The sequence below is a fragment of the Zalophus californianus genome, chromosome 17 (assembly GCF_009762305.2).
Source record: "Zalophus californianus isolate mZalCal1 chromosome 17, mZalCal1.pri.v2, whole genome shotgun sequence".
Classification (NCBI taxonomy): domain Eukaryota; kingdom Metazoa; phylum Chordata; class Mammalia; order Carnivora; family Otariidae; genus Zalophus; species Zalophus californianus.
This window is the reverse complement of record NC_045611.1, coordinates 45,792,576-45,810,805: the sequence shown is the minus strand read 5'-3', so window position 1 is coordinate 45,810,805 and position 18,230 is coordinate 45,792,576. Positions and strand designations below refer to the sequence as shown.

Sequence of the window (18,230 nt, the reverse complement as noted above, 5' to 3'; positions counted from 1 at the left end):
TTCTGAGAGGGGACACTGCTTGCCCAAGGTCACAGAGAAAATGAGAGGAGGAACAGGGCTTCTAGATGTGGCTTTGGCTGACTCCGGGGTCTTGAGAGACAAATTGTCAAAAGAAAGAGCAAAAACTGGCACTTATGCCACCAGGAGCCCAGACTGGAGGCCTGTTCCAACGGTCCAGGTCCCGAAGCTACACGTGGGGCAGGCCCACTGAGAAGCACTGGCCTTACACCTGGCCCTACTCAGCCCATGCAGCATCCCGGGGTGAAGGCCCTACTGTTCTCCCCAGTTTACAGAAGGGAACACTGAGACTCAGAGGGGCAAGCTACCTGTGAGGTAAAAGGCACAGGGAGGACTGGAACCAGGTGGGTGACTCTATGGCCACCAGAACCACTGTCATTTCTAAAAAGCAGGGATAGGGCGCCTGGGTGGCTCTGTGGGTTAAGTGTCTGCCTTTGGCTCAGGTCATGATCCCAGAGTCCTGGGATCGAGTCCCACATTGGGCTCCCTGCTCGGGCGGGGGGGGGGGTGTCTGCTTCTCCCTCTGCTCTTCACCCTGCTTGTGCTCTCTCTCACTCACTTTCTCTCAAATAAATAAATATTTAAAAAAAATAAAAAGCTGGGATAGAGCTGTGAACACGATGGGCCTCAATAAATACCTGGTCTCCATTCCTCGGTGATTTAAGACAGAAATGAGGCTCATGCTGGGATCCTGGGATCAAATCCTGGCCCCAACACAGACCAGAGCAGACTGCAGGGGCTCCTTGTCGTACTGCTAGAGGAGCCCGAGATGACCCCCTAAGACACCACTCCCCACGGTAAAGGCACCGAAGAAGCACGCGTACATCCTTACTCAGGATTTGAAAAACAACAACGAGAACCACTCCACAGCATCACTCACAGCTCCCTCATGGGGGGAGGGGTGGGGAGCAGTGGTCACACACCCAATGCCCACAGCCACTGTTCACCACTCTTTCCCCAGGTCCAAAGCAGTGCTGAGATCAGGGGAGTCCTCCATAAGTCTTTGCTGAGTCCACTGATTGAAAAAAAAAAAAAAAAAGAAGAAGGAAAGAAAGAAAGAAAGAAGAAAAACCAAATGAACCAATCAGCCACTTGGCCAGATAACCAACTAACCAACCAATCATCCAGTTTATCAACCACCTAGCCAGCCAGCCAAACCACCAGTCAACCAGCCAACTGGTCTCCTGTTTCTGTGTCCCTGTCCCTATTTCCATCTCGACCCCATCTCTCTGCATCTCTATCCCATGTTTCTACATCCCTATTCACACCTATGCATGTCCCTCCGGGTGTGTATCTCTCTCACACATGTGCACAGACAGACAGACATAGCTCTGCTTATTTCTGGCCCCTGAGTCACAGTCCCATGTTAACCCACTGAGGATGTGTCCCAGGCCAGGCAGCCTCTGCCTGGTCCCTCCTAACTCTCTCTCATATTTCAAGTTCCCAGCATCTGCAGGGAGAGAGGCTAAGGAATTGGCCAAGATTATTCTAAAAAAAAAAAAAAAAAAATGCAGGAGGCAGATCCCAAACTGTCCGCTGAATAAAAGAACCACTGGCACAGTGTGGCATTGTTCGGGCCCCTAATTTCTCATAATCCAGGAAGGATTTACACCGGTCTTGTCCAGTCTCACCCCCACCCTGATGTGGAATCTTACAAGGAAATTGGCTGCTTTAATCAGAGAATAAACTCAGAGACTCCCAAGAAAATTGTATTCAGAAGTAGTTGAGAAGAATGGCATACTCTCTCTTACAATTAAAAAAATTAGTATTAAAAAAATCTCCATGCGACATATTTTATATCCATATAACCACCTAGGTCGACGCAGAGCAAAGATCTGGAAGGCCAGTCTCTACCTGTAAGTGGTTACCCCAGGGAGGGGAGTGACATTGCGCGTGCACGTGTGATCGTCCTATCCTCAACTGCAAAGTTCCAAAACTTCCCGAAGTCACGCGCCTCCACTTTGGCACCATCGCAGACCACCTGTACTAACATTTGCTTAAGATAATCCTTTCAACCAACTCACTTACTAAAATCTTAATAATCACACTCATCATATTTTTTCTAAGACTCCTCAAACAAAATGCACGAATACGAACATTTGTAAAGCTTGTCTGTGTGTCCATGGATATCAGCTTTGGTCTCAGAAATGTGCTGACGTCAAAACTAGAATGCAGCTTTCGGACATGATTCTGAGGAAAAGAGGCAGACACGGAACAACATGTATCATTTATGATTTCATTTATATAAAGTTCAAAAACAGGCAGAATGGAACCATGTTACTTACTTAGGGTTACTCTCCTAGGTGAACAAACCTTCAAAAAGCCAGAAATGGTGACCACGGAAGTCTGGTGGAGAAAGAGAGGGTTCAGATGGCAGGGGTACATAGAGGGTTCTGGGGTACTGGCAAGATTCTCTCTCTTGATGTGGGGGTTACATGAGCGCTTGCTTTATCACTGTTCACCGAACTGTGTATTTACATTTCACATACTTCTTGGTGCAAGTGTTATGTTTCACAATAACAAAGTTTTAAAGTCTTTTAAAGTCTTTTGCATGGTATCTGTTCATTTTAAACAATGAACTTGTACTCTTGTATCACGTGTGTAATAAAAAAACAGATAAGACCCTCTTTGCGGGGCGCCTGGGTGGCTCAGTAGGTTAAGCGTCTGACTCTTGCTTTCGGCTCAGGTCATGATCTCAGGGTCATGGGCTCCATGCTGAGTGCAGAGTCTGTTTGAGATTCTTTCCCTCTGCCTCTCCATCCACCCCCCAACGCGCCCCCCCCCCCACCCCGGCCAGGTCTCTCTCAAACAAATAAACAAAATGGCTAAAAAAACAGGTAAGCCCCTCCTTGAAGACCTGTGTGTGTTCGTACACACACGCAGTGCCACCCCAGTCACTGTCACTCCCCTGGCTCAAAATTCACTTTCTCTCCTGTAAGAAAGGTTTCTACTTCCCAGAACCGGCAGAGCCACTTCACCTGGCCAGCCAAACACAAACATCCTGGGCACTTCCTCCTGGCCCCAGGGGAGGCGGCCAGAGCGGGGGCTACACTCACAGCAGCGGTTCTGGGACAGCTCACCACATGGCAGCTGGGGGACAGAGGGGCAAGAACCCGCACCTGCCCGGAGGAGGCCTTACAGGGCAGAGGGGCTTGCGGGGCCACGCCAGCATGCATCCTAGCTCTGCCCCTGCAGGGATCCCACAGTGAGCTCTAGAAAGACTCTAGTCCTGACCCTTGACTACGAGGTGCAAAGCCTCTTGTCAGCCTGAGGACCAGCTGGCAGATGGCAAAAGCCTGCAGCTCTGTTTGCACAACACCCTAATCAAACATCCTGCCCAGGGGACTAAGACCAAGGCAGAAGGGCTGGAAGGGGGCACTGGGCCCTCAGGAGCCTAAAACAATGGCTCTCCAGGAGCCCAGGACACCAGGAAATCAGCCACTCATTCCTAGGACAACTTTCTTTTATTTATTTATTTATTTATTTATTTGACAGAAAGAGACACAGTGAGAGAGGGAACACAAGCAGGGGCAGTGGGAGAGGGAGAAGCAGGCTTCCCGCGGAGCAGGGAGCCCGATGCGGGGCTCAATCCCAGGACCCTGGGATCATGACCTGAGCCGAAGGCAGACGCTTAACGACTGAGCCACCCAGGCGCCCCAAGGACAACCTCCTTCTTCTTCTTCTTCTTTTTTTTAAATGTCCACAGTTGATGGAAGCTTTTTAGAGGCAATCTGGCAATAGCTTTTAAAAATGTTCTTACCCTCTGAGCCTGTAATGCTACTTCTGGGAATTGATCCCAAAGAAACAATGGGAATGAAGAAAAACATTTATGGCATTGGTTATAAAGCAAAAAGAGAGAACCAAACCCAATGTCCGACAACAGGAGAATGGCTAAATAAATTACTGCATGTCTCATTGTACAACCTTAGGACGTTTATTTATATACATGTGCAGATGCAATCATAGAAAAAAGACTGAAGAAAAATGCTCAAAAATGTCAGTTGGGGTTAGTTCTTGGTGCTGGGACTACCAGTGATTTTTGAAAATGTGCTCTTTCTACCTTCCTGTAGTCTCCCAAATTACCGTAAATGAATGGGTTTTCAAAATCAGGGAGACAAAGCAGGACGTTTCCATTCATGTAGCTGATTTCCAATTCACTAGACGTTTATTTCCTGGGAAACAGCTATGTAAGAAAGCAGGGAACAAGGAAGACCCTTCTCTGCCCTTTGGCCGGAGAAGGGAGACAACGCATGAATTGAGTGCCTTTACCAAGTACACGTGTCAGCACAAAGCGAGCCGAGGAGAGGATAAAGGGAAGAACAGGGTGCTGCACAGTGGGGGGTCAAGGAAGGCTTCACGAAAGGGGTGGTGGCAGGCGGAGGGGGACAGAGGCAGCACGTGCAAAGGCCCCAGCGTGTTTGGAGGCAGCGACCCCACCCGAATGCCCTGTAGGTAATGAACCTGCTGAGCAGCGGAGTCCCATGAGGAGGCTGGGTAGCCATCTCGGGGGAGGGGAGGCAGGAGTGGCATGGCCCCGAACAGGGACAGTGCTGGCACAGAGAAGGGGACAGACTAGAGAGGATCTGGCCATTTCCTCACATGAAGCGGAGCTCCACAGCCTTTACTCCTAAGCTGGATACCAGGTGCGTACAGGGCGCTGTGCCAGATCTGGTCACAGAGATGCGGGCTGTCACTCCTGCTCTCACCCCCACACTCCTCGGACCTGAGCGGGACGGAGATACGAATAAACGAGCCATTTCAGGTCACTATGTTTGGCCTGACCATCAGCTGCCAGGGCTGGGCTCAGCTTTAAGAAAAACAGACAACTTTCCAAACAAAAGCCAGCCCCAGCCCTCCTACAGGGTGGGACGTACCTCGCAGTCCTTCCCATCCAGGGTTTCATAGACTCACAGGTGCTGCTCAGGAGGCGTGAAGGCAAGGCACCTCACACCTGACGGGCAGATGAGGAGACGGAACACAGGGCGGTGTCCTTTCTCCACAACAAGAACTCAGGCCCTCAGTGGGAGACTATGTCACGCTCCCCACCAGGGGGCTGCTCCAGGTGCCGAGGGCCTCATACTCGTGGCTGCACGGCGGAGCCTCCAGTGTTGTTCAAATCCAAGCCCACCCTCCTTCCTTGAGAGAAGTCTGAATTCGTTTGCAGCAGCAGGATGCCCATCCAAACAGCCTGCTCCTCGGGGCGCCTGGGTGGCTCAGTCGTTAAGCGTCTGCCTTCAGCTCAGGTCATGATCTCAGGGTCCTGGGATCGAGCTCCACGTCGGGCTCCCTGCTCAGTGGGGAGTCTGCTTCTCCCCCTCCCTCTCCCCCTGCTTGTGTTCCCTCTTTCTCTGTCAAATAAATAAATAAAATCTTACAAAAAAAAAAAAAAAGCTCACTCTCCCAGGTTCCCTCGCAGCTAGGGCTAACTGTGTCCCAGTCTCATCAGTGAGAGGTTAAGTGGAAGTCTGCTGGGGGTGGGCGGGAGGTCTTCTGGTAAAGCTACTGCTTTCTAGTAGAAAGGACTAAGCTCAGCCAGCACACGCCTTCCACCTTTCTCCTTCCTGGAATGTGGACACCATACCTGGAGGTGAGGTAGCCATCTTGCGATGGGAGGCTGCAAGCCACAGGCTGAGGATGGCGGGGGCAAGGAGTCAGGGGAGCCCACTCTCCTAGCCGGTGGCCCTGCCCCAGTCTACCCATGCTCCCTTCCCTTCCTGTGTGCCAGAGAAAAACCGTTGCCTTATTTAAGCTACTGCTTGCTGGCTTCCTGTTACGTGTAGCAGACTATAATCTTGACTGGTAGAGGTCCTACCCAGATCCTCATTTTACATATAAGGAAACTGAAGCTCTATGAGGGGAGGTCACTAGCCCAAGGTTACACAGAGCCAGGAAGAGATGAGGCTGGATGTGAGCCTGTATCCCTAACCACTTCACAGCAGCATCTTAAATCTCAGTCAAGAGTACTGGCTTTAGAGAAAGCTTGGCTTCAATTCGCTTCTCCATTTAGGAGTTGGCTTGTCCATCGCCCACACCGGAAGCATGAGCTCCACAAAATGTGGACTCTCTACTGCTCACTCCCCACCACACAGAACAGCACTGGGCTGGTGGCAGGTGCTCAACACACACACACTAAAGGGGCAATGACTGAGTGACTCTTCTGGAAAACAGGAATGCCACCCTTAACTTCACAGGAGGCTGGGAGGGCTCACTGAGGAATAAATATAAAGCACAGGGCCTGATGTCCAATTAAGTGCCCAATAATTGATTCCATTATTACCAAAATGGAGGCTGTGGCTCTCCTCTTCCAAAGACCTTTCCCCATGACCAAATGGTTTTGCCAACTCTAGATGATCTTTTTTTTTTTTTTAAACTTGGGTTCAAAGATGATTTCTCTGTGCAAACTATCCATAACTCACAAGCCCAAAACCCCCAGGACTCCCAACTAATTCCCAACCACGCGCGGCATCCCTGCCTCCCGGCTGGGCCTCAGCCTTGGGTTCTGCCAGGAGTAACTGCCCAGCACTTTGCACATTAACCCTTTCTCTTCCTGAGGCCCGCATCCCAAGCTGCCTCCTGAGTGATGCCTTCCCTGACCCCCCTACCCCATCTGGTACTGCCCCCCGCCCCTGGGAAGCCCTTGGGGCCCTCCCTGTTGGGTGCTGCGCGTACACGCATCTGCCCTCCGCAAGACCAGAGCTCCTGGGAGCAGGCACCACCCCTCTCTCCTGCCTCCCTGGGGGTGCGGGCACCCAGAAGAGATGCTCACCGGCATCCGGTGAATGGGAGAATGAATGATCACACTGCCTGACATTTATATGGGTCTACAATGCGCCTGGCATTGTTCTATGCGCTTTACGCAATACTAACCCATTCGCTCCGCACGACAATCCTTTGAGAGGTACTATTACCATCTCCATTTTATACACCAGGAAACTGAAGCCCAAGGTCACACTGCTGGTAAATGGCAAAGCTGGGTTCCAATCCTGCTAACTCTAGAGTCCATGCTTCTAACCTCTTGGCTCTCCCACCTTGTTGCATGAGTAAATGCACCAATATCCATGGCATGAAGAAAAAAACCGGGGGCCGGGCCTGAGCGGAAGGCGAAGCTCACTTCCTAAGCCAGAGCACACATTCTCACTGGCCTCCCTGTAACATTCCAAACCTATTCTCCTTTGCTTACCTGCCAATATTGATGCTGAAAAAACCAGGTATTAATTTTTCTAGCTGAGAGCTGAGAAATCTGCTAGAAGGGGGGGTAGGGAGGGGCTTCCTGATAAAAGAGCAGAAACATGGTCCTGACTGGCTCCCCACTTCCTGCCTTGCGGCTATGAGAGGATGTGACAGCTGGAACCACAGCAACCATCTTGCAACCATGAGGAGAAGCTAAAAATGATTTCAGAAGCACACACTTGGGCTTCTGACATGTAGAGCTGTTGAAGCATCCCAGAACTGCTGAGTATCTATTACTTATATTCCAGGCTGAGATACGAAGTATTTAGAAACCAGTATGGCACAGGCAACAGGCAATGATAAGGGATGGCAGCTGGTGAACAATGCCAAACGCCAGCCCTGCTTGAATCCAAATACTTGAATGTGAACGCCCTGAGGATGAGTATCGATGCCAGTTTTGTTCACTGTTGTCTCAGCACCAGCACAGTGTTCCACCCACAGTCAATGTCCGGTGAATGATCCTAACCGACTTCCCTGGAAGTCTGCAGAGGGTTGTTGACAGCACAGGACCTGAGTACCAAATACCAGCGGCCTAGCTCCCAGCTCTGAACAAGGCGGCTTCATTTCCCCCAGCTTCAGGTCCCCCCTCTGTGAATATTTACCTCACAGGGTTTGGGAGGGAACTTTGATAAGCCCTGTGTGTGCAGCGCTTAGACAGGACCTGCTGTGATGCTGGGGACGTGTGCTAGCTGCTATCCGCCCTCCGCCTCTTTCACCCTGGCCGTCTCCTTGCCCGTCAAATGGCTACCATGATCTGTCTCTCCTTTAAGGAGACAAAATCTGAAAAAGTACAGAACAAAGCAGCCTGCAAGCAAATGGCAATTCTCACCTTTGCCTTGGTGTGGTGTGGCAGCTAAGAGCGTGGAGTCAGAACGCGGGTTGTCTAAGTCTGAATTGCAGTTCCACCATGTGACCTTGGCCAGTCACTCGACCTCCCTGTGCCTCAGTTACCTCACCTGTACAATGGAAATAACAGAAGCACTGCCCTCACAGGGTTGACATGAACATGAAATGAGTTAATATGTAGGGGTGTCCGGGTGGCTCAGTCAGTTGAGTGTCCCACTCTTGATGTGGGTTCAGGTCATGATCTCAGGATCATGAGATCGAGCCCCGTGTGAGGTTCCACGCTCAGTGGCAGAGTCTACTTCAAATTTTTCTCTCTGCCTCTCCCTGTTCATGCTGTCTCTCTCTCTAAAAATAAACGAATAGAATCTTTAAAAAAAAAAGAGTTACTATGTAAAGCTCTAGAGCAGAGCCTAGCATAGGTGATCACCAGGAATGTTAGCTTGCATGACCTTGGGCAAGTTACTGAACTCTCTTTCTCTTCTCTAAGACTACTAGTCATACTGACCTCACAGGATTACTGTGAGAATTAAGGAGGTTAACCTACGTGAAGTGTGAAGTACTTGAAACCGGCCTGCTTTACGAGAAGGGCCCAGTTACTGTTATCAATCCTCATCATCTCTGACTGGGGGGGGGGCTCTCTTGAGGACTGACCGCCTACCCTTTTATTTCACTCCCGCACTGTTGTTGAACTCCCTTGTCTGCATATCTGGCACGGCCCGTGGTCCCCTAGGCTCCCCCCACCTTCACAAAGCTAGCAGCTCCAGGAGCGTGAAGCTCTGCTTGTAGGCACAGAGTCCTCGGGAAGGCTTTCCTCAGGTCATGGCACAACCCAGTCCTCTGACAGGAACAAAAGGGAGTGTCTTATCTGAACCTAGGGTGGGGGGAGCTTGGAGAGGCTCCCTCCAGCAAGGGAAGAAATTGTAATCATGGGCAAATGGCCTTGAGCCTCCCAAGGGAGGCCCGTCCCAGGCAGCAGCTGGCCGGCAATGCCCGAGGAGCTGCCTCAGGTTTCCCGGGAGACTGAGGGAGTCCAGGGTCCCGGATGGTGCTTATCACCAAGCAAAGCACCCCGGACCAGGCCATTTAGATGCTCTGGTTTTCTCATCTATAAAATGGGTATCAACTTCCCTGATTGATCCATTGCCTGTCCACCTCCGGCCCTGCTCTGAATCACAGGGGTCTACATTTCCCAGGATTCCTGGTTAAGTTCAGCCAATGGGGGTGCTTCTCCCTCTCACCCTCCACCCCCACTGCCCTGGGCTCCAATAATACCACCTCCCCGTTGTGTTCCTCCAGCTCTGGGTCTAGTCTCAGGACTGCCTCCCTGTCCCTGTTTGGTTCCCCTGTTCCTCCATCACTCATTTAACCAACTTCTCTGTGTTGAATTCCCTCTGCCTAAAATACCTAGAAACACCTAGATGCTGTTTTCCTGACAGATACACCTGTCTCACTTGCCTTTTAGGGGCATCTGAGAACGAAGGGAGAAGATGCACCTGGAAAGTGGAAAGCACCACACGAATCAAGGGTTATTTTATGGGAATAGCCTCCTCTCTTCCATAGGCACAGGCGCATTGTGAGAGTGGTGTTTAAACCGCTCCCGAACAAAACGATCCGATGTTGGAGAACTGCTTCAAAATAATCCAAAGGCAGGGGGATGATGAAGCGTCCTTGGCCATGTGCCAGGAACGACAGACTCCGGTGACAAGCCTGTACCTGAGGGCTCTGTATGCTCTTCTTTCTACCTCTGGAAATGTTTGAAATTTTTCCATTATTAAAACAAAAACCAAGAGGCAAGAAAAAACTGGTCCTTATCCTGTGGGTGGGGGTACTAACTGGCAGAACCTTCTTTGAAGGCAATTTGTCAGTTATTAAATTAAAACCATGCACATCCGTGGAGCCAGTGACTCCAACATTAAGAGAAGTGCATACACGAATATAACACCGCACTTTACACGCATGTTATATATCAGAAGCTCATTACGCGCACTGAGCTAGATACAATTACCGTCCCCATTTTACAGAGGAGGTAAGTGAGGCACAGGATTTCAAAGTCACATGTTGAAGTCCCAACCCCAGTGCCTTGGAATGTGACTGAGTTTGGCGATTAAGGCCTTTAATGAGGTAAATTAAAAGGAGACCATTAGGGTGTGTTCTAATCGGATCTGACTGGTGTCCTGATAAGGAGAGCTTAGGACACAGAGAGACAGTGGGCCCCATGTGCCCACAGAGGAACAAGTGCAGTTGGGCAGATGCCTACAAGCCAGGGAGGGAGGCCTCAGAGGAAACCAACCCTGCTAGCACCTTGGTCTTAGACTGGAAATCTTAGAACTGGAGAAAATGAATTTCTGTTACTTAAACCAGCCAGGCTGTGTTAACGCTTTGTTATGAAGGCGACAGTGAGCTAATGCACTAGGTCACACAGCCAGTCAGTGCCGGAACCAAGACACAAGCCCAGGTCACTTGGCTGCAGGGTCCACACCCTTAATATTGACCCTTAAGACGGCCGTGACACTGCCAACTGTTTACAATGATTGTTATCTCCAAGAAGTGAGATTGGAGGGGTGTGCAGGGAAAGGAGGAGCAAGATTCTCAATGTTTACCTTACACACTTTTATAATGTTGACGTTTTTAAAAATTCACATAGCGCATTTTAAAAAATTAAAAATAAAACCACATACGTGCAAATGAGTATATGCCACCCACCCAAATGTGGGAGAGAGGAGTATATCCAGGCCCAATTTGTCTTTTTACAAGTTACACTATAGTCTCTCTCATGCTTCCTAAAAAGCCGGCAGAGAGAAGCCAGAAATGCCTCCACAGGCGGACAATTTGCAGTGAATTAAAAGAAAAGAGAGGGTAAAATATTCGAATGTTCAGACACTTTACAACCCTCAATGATGATGATAGTGATAGTAACTGCTGATATTTTCATATCACACATATGCTAAATACTTTCCACAATGCTTCCTATGTATTATCTCATTAAATCCTCAAACTATCCTAGGATATAGATACCATTGTCGTTTCCATTTTCTATTTAAGGAAACTCAGGCTCAGAGAGGTTGAGCAACTTGCCAGGTTAAATGGCAGGGTCAGGACGTGAACTTAGGCCAGCCGGCTCCAGAGCGTGGCCCTGATGACCGTGCCCTTCCCGCGTCATTTCATCTCTCGATGGGCCACTCATGCCGAGGGAGGCCTGAGTCCGGGTAACAGGTGCAGGAGGAGGCAGGAAGTAGCCCTCAGCCAGACTAGCAATCTGAGACCCCAACTTCACTGGCTTGGCACAAATTAGGAAGCAGAATAAAAGCAAATGGTGACAAGTCAACGGGGAAAGCTGGACTCTGCTGCACCCTGGGGGGCACATGGGCCAGAGCCGCCTCGTGAAGAACACCCCAGCTATTCCTGGGAGGAGACAGAGAGCTGTCTTCTGCCTTAACATGACCCCTGGATGTAAACCCCAGGGTCTCAGAAGGACATAGATATGCGGATGTTCAGAGTGCCGTCTGTGGTGGTATGGAGCTGGGGGTGACCCGGGTGCCACACCGGGGACTGGAAACGTGAGGAGTGACAGGTATACATCACGTTCAGCTGTCCAGCAGGCAGACACAACACACTGGAACTCACAGAGTGACCTGGTCAATCTCAAAACTTGCTGTTTGGGGAAAACCAGAAGAAACAGACTGAGATACGGAGCCCTAAACCACTTCTGGAAGCTCTTATTCAAATTTCAGTGTGTATTTTGCAGGGGTACATACATAGCTCTAGACACACCACACATACCTCAGAATAGGGGGAGGAAGGGAAGGACAGAGAATGAAGGAAAAAGTAAGAAAAACCTACCCACTGAGAAAGGAGGCAACACACACTGTTGATGCCAACAGACACGTGGTCTGTGGGAGACCAACTCTACTTGTCTGGGTGGACGAACTGGCAGAAGGCAGAAACTGGACACAAATCACTCTACTCCTTCAAAAGAAAACCAGATTTCTGTGTTCTCAAATGCCACCATCTGTTGGGCCTGACACAGCTTTTTAACTTAGTGAGCCTGGATCAGGGACTGAGTTTGGAGGCCCTTTCCAGCTGTGGCAGGCATCTGGCTGTCTGCTCTGTACCCATTCCTTTTTCTCCTGGATAAGGGACCCCAAATGGTCATAGGCAATCAAGGTGTGGCATTCCTCAGGTGACCTGATTGGCCTGGCGCGGGGGGGGGGGGGGGGGGGGACAGGACCTAAGCGGGACCCATCATAGACTAAAGGAAGTATTTATAACCCACGAGGGATGGGCTTTTTCCCCCCCCCGCTCTCTCCTAATGTCGTGGACAAGTAGGCAAGTGGCCCTCATTGTCACTGGCAGCCATCCTGGGACAAAAAGGCATACATCTATCTATATTTATATCTCTCCATACTAGGATGAAGCTAACCCTGAGAACCTGAGTCCCTGATGATAGACATTTGAGCTGCTGATCCTACCCCACCTGACGGCCACCGCCTGATGGACATCTAAGACACGTTAAATTTCTTTGCCATTTGGCCAAATGATGTCAAGGTTTTGTTATTTGGGACTAAGAGCATCCTAACAGGAACCCACAAACTAAGCAGCCATTTTCTGACCGTTAAGAAGGAAACCTCTCTGCAAGAGGGAAAGGGGGGCTTCAGAAACACCCTGACATAAGGAGATTATTTACAGGTCTCAAATTGCACGTCCCCTGCCCGCCCAGACTGCCCCACACGTGACGCCGCAGAAACAGCCAGTTGCGGTGTCCTTTGTGCGCGAGGGCTCAGGAACCTCCCACCGCGGGTTACTTTGCTGCCCTCATCCATCACAAGAGCTGAGCTGCAGTAAGCATCCTATGTTCTATTTCTCCTGATAACAGCAGGGGGTTAATCCCCAGCTGGTTGGAGATGCGGATGAGAGCGGACAAGAAAGCCCAGCCCGGGCTCTCCTGCAGTGGCTCTGTTCCTGAATCAAAGGTCGGACTTCTGGATCTGGGCTCCCCCAAGATCTGACGACAGCGGGGCTCTCTGAACTAGCACGTGGTCCGAGTCCCTCAGCGAGGAGACCCCACCGGCTGCAGTGTATCATCATCGGTCCATCAGGATCAAGGGAAAGGCCCAGGCAAAACGACTGGGAACTCAGAGGAACCTGAGCTCTGCAGTCAGCCTATGCTGGGCGCCCATCACTGCTCTGCCACAAGGCAGCCCTGTGACCATGGACCAGAGATTTCACCAGCATTGCCTCATCTATAAAATACCAACAGAAGTACCCATCTCACAAACCTGTCGTGCCGATCAAATAGACTGACACTTGGAAAGTGCTTAGCATGGAGCCTGGCACAGAGTAAAGGCTCAATAAATATGAACTGTTTTATTATCGTTATGATTTGATGGAAGATGCTTAATTACTGACGTATAAGCACATACGTGTACCTGTTCTGAACGCACAGGTAATGAATTTTGACACCTGTCTACACCTGTGTAATCCACACCCCAAACAAGACATGGGGGCTGGCCAATGATGCATATTAACGGAGTAAAATGTGTTCTGAGGACTCGTGGTGGCGTACGGGTGATTATCAAGCCATTTTTTCCACATGAACGATGAGGCTGGAGCCAGGACACCTTCCTTGCACACAAACCCCCTTTCCAGACTTGTGTGGCCAAACATGGGAGGAGGACCGCCAAGCTAGGGTCCGGGAGTTGCCCCAGCTCCTCTCCCCGGGGCGGTGGGCTGCCACACCCCTAAAAGGCTCACCAGCAGGTTCACTTGTCTCCACACTCAGGTTCCCTTGCGGTAGCTCGCTCTTACCAGATTCTTACACCCCAGTCTCCCCTGCGGCAGCCAGGTTCATTCAGAAATGCCAACATGGCCAGGTCCCTCCCCTACCTGAACCCCTTCCGAGGCTGACCTTGGGAGAAATGGATAACCTCTCCACTCTTCTCTGACCAGAGCCACCCTCCACTCCCCCTTCCTCTGATTGGCAACTTGTTTGAAACAGAAATTTTTATAGAGGAAGCTGTAGACTCACGTACACTTGTAAGACACCGTGAGATGCCATATACAGGCATACCTCGCAGAGACTCTGGGTTCAGGTCCAGGCCCATAATATAGTGATTATTTTAAGAAAGTGAGTCAAATGAATTTCCCAGTGCATATATAAGTCATGTTTAGACTGTACTGTACTCTTTTAAGTGTGCAAGAGCATTATGTCTGAAAAACCCCCAAAGCGCCTATCTTAATTTATAAAATACTTTATTGCTAAAAAATACTGGCCATCATGTCTGAGCTTTCAGTGAGTCGTAATCTTTTTGCTGGTGGAGGGTCTCGCCTCGATGTCAGTGGCTGCAGACTGATCGAGGCGGTGGTTGCTGAAGGCTCAGGGGGCTGTGGTAATTTTTAAAAAAGACAACAATGGAGTTTGCCACATTGATTGACTCTTCCTTTCACGAATGATTACCGTTAGCATGTGATGCTGTTTCATGGCATTTTATCCCCAGGAGAAGTGCTTTAAAAAAAAGTCAATCCTCTCAAAGCCTGCTGCTGCTTCATCAACTAAGTCTATGTCATATTCTAAATCCTCTTGTCATTTCAACAATCTTCACAGCATCTTCACCTGGAATAGACTCCATCTCGAGAAACCGCTTCCTTTCCTCATCCATGAGAAGCAGCTCCTCATCCATTAAAGCTTGATCATGAGATGGTAGCAACTCAGTCCCATGCTCAGGCTCCACTTCTAATTCGAGTTCTCTTGCTGTTTCCACCACATCTGCAGTGACTTCCGCCACTGCAGTCCTGAACCTCTCAAAAACCAAGAGTCGGACGCTCATCAGACTGAGCCACCCAGGAGCCCCAACAAGATATATTTCTTAAATAATAAGACTTGAAAGTCACAATCACTCCTTGATCCATGGGCTGCAGAATGTATGTTGTGTCAGCAGGCATAAAAACATGAATCTCACTGTCCATCTCCATCAGAGCTCTTGGGTGACGAGGTGTATTGTCTGTGAGCAGTAATATTATTTTGAAAGGAATCTTTTCTTTCTGAGCAGTAGGTCTCAGCGGTGGGCTTAAAATATTCTGCAGACCATGTTGTAAACAGATGTGCTGTCATCCAGGCTTTGTTATTCCATTTATGTAGCATAATTCTTCAGGGCCTTGGGATCTTCAGAATGGTCCATGAGCACTGGCTTTAACCTAAAGTCACCAGTTGCCCCGACCAAGAGAGTCAGCCTGTCCTTCGAAGCTTGAAGGCCAGGCAGTGACTTCTCCTCTCTAGCTATGAAAGTTCTAGATGGCGTCTGTATAATGGTTACTGTATGTAGCCATTTGGGATTGGCTTTTTTCCTCGGGTTCATCTACACTGATGCATGTTATCAATAATTTGTTCCCTTTGGCTGCCGAGTAGGATATCATGGTATGGATGTTACCAGAGTTGGTTTAACCGTTCATCAGCTGAAGGACACCTAGGCTGTCTCCAGTTTCCAGCTGCCGTGAACAACTGTGTGCAGGTTTTTGTGTGAACATTAGTCTATTTCTCTGGGATAGATAGATGCCCAAGAATGCAATGGCTGGGTCACAGAACAGCTGCATATTTTTTTTTTGAAGATTTTCTTTATTTATTTGACAGAGAGAGAGGAAGAGAGAGAAGAGCAGGGGGAGCAGCAGAGGGAGAGGGAGAAGCAGACACCCCACTGAGCAGGGAGCCAGATGTGGGGCTCGATCCCAGGACCCCAGGATCATGACCTGAGCCGAAGGCAGACACTTAACCAACTGAGCCCCCCAGGTGCCCCCCATATTTAATTTTTAATAAATTGTCAATCTGCCCTGCATTGGGCTCCCTGCACAATGGGGATTCTGCTTCTCCCTCTCCCTCTGCTGATGCACTCTCGCTCTCTTTCTCTCTCACTCACTCTCCCTCTCAAAAAAAAAAAAAAATCACCAATCTGTGTTGGCAAGTGGCTGTACCATTTGATATTCCCACCAGCAGAGTACGAGAGATCCAGTTTCTCGACATCCTTTTCACTGGCAACTTTGGTTCATTCATTCAACCCAGACTGACTGAGCAGCTCCCATGTGCCAGGTACTATCCTAGATACTATTCTGGGTTTACAGTAACGAACAAGACGCGTACTTTGTATCACGTAATCCGTATCACCATAGGATCGTACATGCTAAACGGTGTAGGCAGGCAACACACAAGTCAACAAGTTGATTATGGTAAGTGCTGCAGAGAAAATCAACAGTGATGCAATAAGGAGGGTGTGTGCAGGTGTCAGCAGGGCGGGTGGGCAGTCACCCAGATGGCCTGGGTTTGAGTCCTGCTCTGCCACTTCCTAGCTATATGGGTCAGTGAGCTGCTTATCTGTGCCTCAGTTTCCTCATCTATAAAACCGGTAGTATCTACCTCCTAGGGCTGTTGGGAGGATTAAAGGAGTCAACAATACCCAGAACACACTTCAGAGCAAGGACCAGCCCTGGACGGGGAGCCCATCTGTTTCAGAGTCTCTGTAAGAGTCTCTCAGCTACGTGGGTGGCACAGCTAAGGAGCCACAGTTGCAAGCCTTGTGGATTTCCTAAGATGCAAGGCACCCAAGTGCTCTGGAGGGAGGTTGCCCTCCCCCTGGGGTCAGAACTCTCCTCTGGGAACAGGCAGCCAAGGGCACAGCAGAGCAAGGGACAGCAAAGGCCTCCACTTATTGAGCCACCGGCAGAGGCCCCTCCAGCAGAGTGGCTGCTCAGGGTACCTGGGTCTCTCCGCACCCCAGGAATCTGACACCATTCCCAGGCTGGAGGGGGTGCTGGCAGACTCACCTGGGCCCGCACTGCAGGGTGAGGGGCACTGGCAGAGGGCCTCCCCAAGCAACTGGCCCACAAAAAGAGCTATTTCCTGTGCCGGGCCAGAGGAGACAAAGGTAATTTGGAAACTCCCCTCTCTGTCCTCTCCCGCCTCTCTCCAGGGCCTGGCCCAGAAGAGGGAACCGAGAGAACATACTGGTTGGCATCTTATAAAAGAAACAGGGAACCGGGGAGGGAGGGTGCTGTTGGCAGCTCCGTGTCTGGGGGGAGACAAGGTAATCTTTGTGGGGAGCGCCCTCGGGCCCTTCTCGAAGAGGAAGCGAGGCCCAGAGACTTTCCGAGGCAGAGGCAGGGCTGCTGGGACCTGGGTTGCAGGCCTCCCCGTGGTCTGGCCTGGGCTGGCAAGCCGCTGCTTTCCCTGGGAGCCGTGAGTCTGGAACCAGGGCACCTTCTCCTTAGATAAAGCTCCTTTCACCCCTGCATACTGAGTGGCCGGAGGACAGCGCACTTCAAGGTGCTGCGTGTCGGGGGAGGGCTGGAGCTGCTGCCAGTGACCCTGGCTTGCAGCAGGTGGAACAAACTGTCCTAGGGGAGGGAATCAGGACACTGAGCCTTCAGAGTACACGCAGGAGTTAAAAAACCAAACCAAACCAAACAGTGTCACTGCTCTCCTTAAAACCCTTCTGTGGTTCCCAGGGGCCGCGGGAAGAAAGTCCAAATCTCTTATCACCAGGCGTAGTATGACAGGCCTGCCGACCCGGTCCCCGCACCCCTGATCAGGGTCCGTACCAGGTTCCTCCAACATGCAATAGTTTGGGGGCACCCGATGCCCAAGTGCCATTTCCGATCATTCCTTCCCCCTAACGCCCGTGGCGGGGAGGAGGGAAGATGCTCACTAGGGACAGAAGCTCAGACCCATAAGACACACTTTTGTGACACTCTGGAACGACAGCCTCTGATTCCAAGGTCCCCTTCAAGTTCGAGTCCGTCCCCAATCAGAGAAGACATTAATTTCACACATTTTTACTGTGCAACTACGGTGTGTTGGATGAGGTGGCCTGAGCACTAGAGACAGAGCGACAAACAGGACACACGGGGCCACACGTTCACACAGCTCATTTCTGCTGGGGAGGTGGACGCCAAGGCCCAGCCTCGGAGCAAGATCAGTCAGTGGTTGCCCGGGGTGGGGGGCGCAGGGGGGAGAGCAGGAGGAACAAACAAGTGGAGCATGAAACTATTCTGTACTGTACTGTGATGGTGGATCCACGAAAACCCACAGAACAGAGAATGCAAAGAGTGAACCCTAATGCAAATGAGGCACTTTAGCTAATGATAATGAACAT

At 50.4% G+C, this 18,230-nt stretch overlaps 1 protein-coding gene across 8 annotated transcripts in view; it reads right to left on the bottom strand.

Annotated features, from left to right (window-relative positions):
* The window catches only part of SIPA1L3 (signal induced proliferation associated 1 like 3), a 222,849-nt gene that overhangs the window by 106,543 nt on the left and 98,076 nt on the right, over window positions 1-18,230 (bottom strand). The window contains exons 3-4 of one of the 8 annotated variants that reach the window (XM_027618206.2): window positions 2,304-2,364; window positions 2,116-2,208 (exon numbers count right to left, since the gene is read on the bottom strand). The exons of 6 other annotated variants lie outside the window; for them this stretch is intronic. The gene's annotated coding sequence lies outside the window, so the exon portion shown is untranslated. The remainder of the gene's footprint in view (window positions 1-2,115; window positions 2,209-2,303; window positions 2,365-18,230) is intronic. One more of the 8 variants, XM_027618207.2, reaches the window with a different exon arrangement.